General features: G+C 38.5%; 1 long non-coding RNA gene across 1 annotated transcript; it reads left to right on the forward strand.

The window, feature by feature from the left end:
* Positions 1 to 1,887: 1,887 nt before the first annotated feature.
* On the forward strand, positions 1,888 to 7,355 carry LOC119542198. The gene is made up of 3 exons (XR_005218433.1): positions 1,888 to 2,052; positions 5,174 to 5,269; positions 6,464 to 7,355. It is a non-coding gene; the product is annotated as an uncharacterized LOC119542198 (long non-coding RNA).
* Positions 7,356 to 7,693: the final 338 nt, after the last annotated feature.

Raw genomic sequence — 7,693 nt, forward strand, 5'->3', positions numbered from 1 at the left:
TAACTATCAATTGCTGAACCTCTGTCCTCAAAATCATAACAGCTTTGATTTACTCAATCTCCACATTTGCTTTATCAAATTTCTCTGAATCATATACTCAACCATATATGTCATTGCTGTATAAATTCTGCATATCCTTACTTTGTGGAAGAATAATATCAGGAGACATCACTTTTAATTAAGTTTATTAAATATCAGAACATCTGTTTTTTGGGCCAGAATTTTCATTCTGTTGTCATGAGTCTATTCTCTTATGCTTTGTATTGGTTATTTTCCAACACATCCTTGGGTTATTTGTATAATTCAGCCCAAATCTGTTTATTAGCTTAAATGTGAGGACTAACTGTTGAGGACCAACAATCTTAGCTACATTTAGTCTGGTAATATCGTTCACAGCAGTCAAAGGCAATATGTACCTTTTAATTACAATGTGAATCCCAGCTCTGCCACTCAGAAGCTGGGTGACCTTGACCAAGTTACTTCAGCTTTCTGAGCTCTCATTATCTGTCAAATGGGATAATAACACTGATCTGCAACATAATTGTAATGATCAAATGAGATTTAAAAAAAAAGTGAAAACACTTTGCAAACTATTATGAACTAATCTGTGTGCCTTTTTTTTTTAAGTTGCTTCAGTATCAAGACACTTTCTGTTTCCTGGCTATCATACTACTTAGCACAAGATGATATAAATGTCTATAATGGATTTCCACTTAGACCGTGAGCCATTTAAGAGTTGATCCTATGTTTTATCATTGCTGTATCATCATGCCTAATATAGTTCCTATAACTTTAGTGGTGTGATAAACTGGCAATACAACCTCTCCATCCTGTTTCTATCAGACAGGATATTTGGTATCCAGTGGCCTCTCATTGCAACTGGTGCCACCCCCCACCCAGGGTGATAGAGGAGAACCATTTACAACTGCAAAAGTTGTGTAAAAATTTTTTAAAACCAGCTCTAATAAAGAATCAAAATATTTGCAGTAAAATAATCCTGTTTGTCACAATGGACAAGTTCAAGTCATGCTAATAGAAGAAATGCACTTTACTCATTTGAGATAAGACTGTATTGTCTATGAAAAATATTAATTCTCACCTTGCTTCTTAGGTAAAGTATCTGAGAAAATTAACCACAGCACCAGCTGGAGGGCAAACTGAACCAGAATTGGAGGATCTGACTTTTGCCTTATGCATGGAGCAAAAAGCCACCCCTTTCACCACCAGACTGGACACAGCCAATGCCTAAAGCCTTCAAGACATGAGAAGAAATGGGGGACATGAAAACTACATGCCTTGACAAAGAAGATGGGGAGCAAGACAAGGAACTTAGAAAAGCTGACTGCAAAATATTGAAAATAGAAAGGTCAGTGAGGAGAGAGGGTAGCCTTTTGGAGGCTTAATTAAAGGAAGTTTCTTCCTTTCCATAGTACAAGAGGAAAGGAAAAGAGATGAAGTTTTTGGTTCTGTTATACTTCAATTTTGTATATAGTTCTGGTATTTTGAGACATACAAGAACCCTTCATTAAAGAATTTCAGAAACCTCCACTCTAATCAGATACGTGCTTATGCTGGGGAAGAAGGGAAAGGCAAGAGGTACTAGGGATAGAATGGTAACTTCTCGAGAATCATCTTGCTAAAATTGCAGGGGAGAAGGCCCTGGAGGGGCATCCCCCACCCCACCCCAGCCCTTCCGCCAATGGATTACAAGGCAGGGTTATGACTGTTGATCAAGCAAAGAAAAGATATGGGGAATGGCAGTAGGAAAGAACTTAAGCACTAACGACCCTTTTTCCCTTAGGGTAACAAGAAATACTTGCTCTACAAGTTTCAGCACCAAAAAAAAAAAAAAAAAAGGATGAATGAAGAATCTGTGATGAATGAAAGGAAAATATAGTCTTCAATTTTTCCTTCTTGCCTACCTTTGTGTCATACTGCTTCTGACTATTTTGAATGCCGTGGAGTGTTTCCTGGATACTTGGATTTCACAGAACAGTAAAATATCAAGAACAATTTTGAAGGCTGATATACAGTTGCCATTATTTTTCCCAAGTAAGTAGATTTTTTAAAGTATCATCTACTGTAACATCATTTTACCAAAAATATTTTAACCCTCCAAGAGTAAGAAGGATGTAATCTTATGATTTTAAAATTGAAGAAATTTAACTTTTTTGAAAAAAAATCTTCACACTGTTGTTTCTCTCATTTTGTACAGACAAGTCATGAACTGGGGTTTCGGAACCACTTCCCTAGACTTTAGTCTAGACTAGAGCCTAAATAATTTCTCTGCGTGAAGACACACTGACCTCTCAGATACAGAAAGCCATTAACACTTTTATGTTGCATAATGAGGTTGACTCATCTGAAATTACTGATAAAAGACTATTTTGACATACCAAAAAAAAAAAAAAAAAGAACAAAAGAAAATTTCATATGGTTCACCCAGTATTATAATATATCTGTCTACAGTTGACCATTTTATAATGTCAAATAAATGTTAGAACTACTACAAATGAATTCACAGCAATTCCATGGAATTATATCTCTTCTGAAGAAAGTGTTTAATATTTCTCCACACATGAACTAGAGTTTTAGATGGATTTTTCTAAGTGTTTCTTACCATTTTCCAAACAATTACTGGGATTTTATGCTGAGGTAAAGGGATTCTGAAAAATGCTAAATCCTTTAAATACCAACCTTTAATTATTTATCTTGATTTACATTTATTATAGCAAATCAGACTTTCACCGAATTAACTAAAGATTTTCAAGCACATACCGCAGTGTTTAATACATAATAAACTTTCATTAAAGGTTAGTTAGTGGTTAGGAATAGTCAAAGAGAGGGGAAAGCTCTTAAGCCTAGTTAAGTTACAAAGGTTTGTTATAAGGATTCTGGGAACTCTCACAGAACCATAGCAGAAAGGGTCAGGCCTCATGGGAAGAGAGATATCAGGCAACTCTTTTCCCTACTTTTTTTCTTCACTGTATTATCTCACCCCTCTCTGGACCTTATTTTTTTCTCTGCAGATTCCTGAGTCCTACTCTTTCGTAAGCAGCTTGCAACCCTGTTCCAAGGCTATATAGAGGAAATCAGCCTCTCCCCTGCCCAGACTATGACTTGGTTCTTAAAGCTAGAAATTTTCCTCACTTAGAGAGTTTGGGGAAGGAAGTGTACTCTCTTTTTAACCTGTTCTCTCACTTTTTTCCCTGGGAAAGGGACTGGTGAGACTGTGATGAAGGTCCTTGTGTATGTAGAACCCAGGATCTTAATTATCTTCCTTTCTGGGCCTGTCCTGCCCATAAGACTTGGCAGTTCTCTCTCCACCAGGGATATATGGTCTCTGAGGAGAGTGCTCAGCCAGGCAGACCCCACCCCTGTGGAATTCTAGCTGCTCTTTCTGCTACAGGAAGGAGACTTCAACTACAAGAGATAAGTAGTAGGAAAGAAGCCATCCTAATTGGTCTTGGATCCAGGCAACATTTTCCAATGCAGCTTTAATATTAACAAAGCTGATATTTTGGTTCCTATTTAAGGCTTGGGTCTATTTCTTAATGCATTTAATCCTAACATTTAATCACAACAACTCTAGTGTCTTGTACCATTTCAGTCTCTATGGCTCCTAGTTCAAACAAAAGAGAATGAGGTAATTTGATTGGTTCAGTTTAAATCAATTGTCCACCCTGGTTCAATCCAATTGTGGCCAAAGTGGTAAACTGAAATCATGGCGAAAATTCTAAAGGAGGGCTGTGAGGTGGATAGACTTGCCAAGAGTCAAAGGTCTTTAGGAGTTCTAACATTCCAAGCCTTTAAAATAACATTCACCCTTAAAAAGCTGTTATTATTTTATGGGTTCCACTTAATGAATTCAGTAACAGGATGACTCTCAATTGGACAGATATAAATCTTTCCATCCAAACTACACATTTAAAGGATTTTAGGTATTTTTCACTTTTCATTGCAGCATGTTCCTGAAAATCATGTCAGAAAGTAAGTTGCTATGATGGTTAAGTTCATGTGTCAACTTGACCAGGTGATGGTGTCCAATTGTTTGGTCAAGCAAGCACTGGCCTGATTGTTACTGTGAAGATGTTTCATAGACCTAAATAATCAGTAAGTTGAGAGCATCTATGGCTGATTACATCTACAATCAACTGAGGAGGTTGCATTCAACAATGAGAGAAGTTTCATCCAATCAGATGAAGTCTTTAGGAGGAGGAGTGATGATTTCAGCAGGCAGAAGAGAGAATTTTCATTTCTACTTCAGTCAGCCAGGTTTTCCTGGGGAATTCATTGAAAAACTTCACTGAAGTTCCCAGCTTGCAGATTGCCCTACAGAATTTGGACTTGCCCATCCCCACAGTCACATGACACAATTCTTATAAAAATCTCATATTTACAGACCTCTCTTTTGGTTCTGTTTCCCTTGAGAACCATGACTAATACAGTTGCCATTAAGTAATTTATAAAAACAATGTTATAAGTGGGGGTTATATGACATCATGTAATGTATAGAAGGTCAAAGTGGACTGCCTCCTTGTCCTTATGCCCATCATTTAAGTTACCTACCCAGTAGCAGACAGAGCAGCTAGAAATTTCCAGGCTAAGCCTGCCCTGATGAATATTTCAAGGATAGAATGATTATAGAAACAAGTCTCCAATCAATTAAAGTTATGGCTCAAATCTAGTAAATGGATATGATGCTTTCTACACATTAATTATGCTTGGACTAATACATTATTAGCATATAAATATAGAATCAAAATCATGTTGCATGTAAATAATTAATTTTATAATATCAACATTTGACCTAATACTTCTATGCGATCTACAATAAACATTAAATTCTTACTTTAACTTCACTTTCCTTGCAACCTGGTAATTTAGAAAGATTTGTATAACATGGTTTGGCTCACCCAGGGCTCTTGAAGAGACTATGCAAGTTGAAACTGAGTTTTCCTTTTCTCTCAACAAATTTCACTAAAGCTAGCAGAAAATTTCAAAATCATTCCACTGACCTTGGAGGTGACCTCAAGGCATTAAACTAGGTGTTCAGTAAAGGTTTGTTGCCAACACTAATGATAGGGCTTCTCGGTTGAAAATATTTTAAAAGTCAAGGATGACCTAGCATTTCTCTCCTTCATCCCTTTCTACTACTGTATTTTATTTACAGGGCCTCGCACACCAGGTACTCCTTAATTGTATCCTGAATTAAATTCCAAGCTTCAACTAGTTTTTCATAACAGAACCAATCGTGTCACCAGGAAAGGTAAGTTATTCATTCTTACTCTTCCTCCACCTGCTTGATATTTGTTATCAAGTGTGGTGGTTTGAAGCTGTATATACCCCAGAAAAACATGTTCTTTAATCTAATCCATTCCTGTGTGTGTGAATCCATTGTAACTAGGACCTTTTGATGAGGTTGCATCAATTAAGATATGTGTAGCCCAACCCAATCAGAATGGGTCTTAATCCTAATACCGGAGTCCTTTATAAAAGGAATGAATTCAGACATCAGACAGAGAAAGCCACGGGAAGAAACAGATGAATCCAGAAGAAAAGGAAGAGACCAGGAGACACTGCGATGTGCCTTTCCATGTGACAGAGGAACTGAGGCTCACTGGCAGCCAGCCCCAGAATGCCATAGTCTTCGGGGAGAAAGCATCACTTTGATGATATCCTGATTTGTTCTTTTTCATGGCCCCAAATTTGTTTCATGAATAAATTCCCATTGGTTAACCCAATCCACTTCATGGAATTTGCTTAAGCAACCTAGAAAATTAAAACAGATTTTAGTACTAGGAGTAGGGTGCTACATTGCAAATAGCAAACATGTGGAAACAGTTCTGGAACTGGGTAATGGGTAGAGTCTGGAAGGTGAGGTGCTTGATAGAAAAGGCCTAGATAGCTTTGAAAGGACTGTTGGCAGAAACATGGGTGCTAAAGGTACTTCCAATGAGGCCTTAGATGGAAATGATGAATGTGCTATTGGAAACTGGAGGAAAGGTGATCCTTGTTTTAAAGTGGCAGAGAACTTGGTGAAATTGAGTTCTGATGTTGGATGGAAGGGAGAACTTGAAAGTGATGAACAGGATTTTTGGCTAAGGAGATTTCTAACCTAAATGTGAAAAGTGCATCCTGGCTTCTCCTTGCAGCTTATAGTAAAATGTGAGAGGAAAGGGATAAATTAAGTACTGAACTCCTGGGCACAAAGAAACCAGAAATTGATGGTTTGGAAAATTCTGAGTTTCCAGAAAGCAGTCCCCAGAGAATAATGCTCCATGTGCAGGTTTAATTGAACATGGAACCAGTCAGCAATTTTGATAAAAGTCAGGATTGGAAATGGAGTTATCCAGGAAGGATTTGTGGAAAGTTCTTTTGTCTGATGGTTTGGATCCTGTATATTAAATGCAAAAGCAACACGTTTTGTTTTGTTTTGTTTTGTTTTGCATAATTTGAACAGAACCACTGCCAGCCTGGACTAAAAAGGAAAAAGAAGGAACAAATTAAAGGAAAAGTCACTTCATGGGCAGAACCATGGAAGCTGAGGTCTGGACTGAAGACATCTTTTCTGGACAAGAGAACAGGCCCACTCGTGAATGTGGAAAGAGTGAATCTGCCCTGCAGCTTGGAGAAGGCTGGCCTTCTCCCCCATTTTTTCAAGAAGAATGCTGTCACCCCAGTGCTCAAAGAGCATGGACTGTGTGGCCCAGGGAGTGCAGAGAATGTGGTCACCATCCTGAGGCTTGGAGAGAGTGGAGACTTCACCCTAGTGTTCAGGGAGAGCCCAGCTGCAGTACTTGGAAGGCGTGAAGCTGCTGTTCCATCAGATCTGGAGAACAAAACATTGCTCCACAGATGACCCTCAGACCTTGAAATCTAAAGGAGTATGCCCTGCAAGGTTTGGGAATTGTTTGGGACCCGTGATCCATTTTCCTTCCAATTTCTCCCTACGGGAATGGAAATGTTTATCCTATGCCTGTCCCTCCATTGTATATTGGAAGCAGATAATTGGTTCTATAGATTTCACAGGTCCACAGAGGGGAATTGTTCCCCAGGAAAGACCATACCTATAGCCAATTTTGATGAGACTTTGTACTCAACATTGCTTCTGAAATGACTTATGGCTTTGGGAATATTGTGATGGAATTAATGTATTTTGCATATAGAAAGAGCATGTCTTTTGGAGTTCAGAGGGTTGTGTGTGGTTGTTTGAAGCCCTATGTCCCAGAACAACATGTTCTTAAATCTAATCCATTCCTGTGGGTGTGAACCAACTTTAATTTGTACCTTTTGATGAGGCTACTTCAGTCAAGGTATATGGTCCAGCCCAGTCAGGATGGGTCTTAATCCAAATACTGGATTCCTTTATAAATGGGATAAATTCAGACAAAGAGAGAGAAAGCCACAGAAAGCAAGATGCTGAAACAGAACCTGGTAGGGAGGGAAGAGACCAGGAGATGCCAACGTGTGCCTTGTCATGTGACAGAGGAACTGAGGATGACTGGCAGCCAGCCCCAGAATGTCCCACAGTCTTTGTGGAGAAAGCACTGTCTTTATGATGCCTTCATTTGGACATTTTCTGGCCTCAAAACCATGAGCAAATAAATTCCCATTGTTTAACCCAACCTATTTCATGGAATTTGCTTAAGCAGCCTAGAAAACTAAAACACCAAAGATCAGATCCCTTCAC

The sequence above is a fragment of the Choloepus didactylus genome, chromosome 8, assembly GCF_015220235.1.
Source record: "Choloepus didactylus isolate mChoDid1 chromosome 8, mChoDid1.pri, whole genome shotgun sequence".
NCBI classification, from domain to species: Eukaryota; Metazoa; Chordata; class Mammalia; order Pilosa; family Megalonychidae; genus Choloepus; species Choloepus didactylus.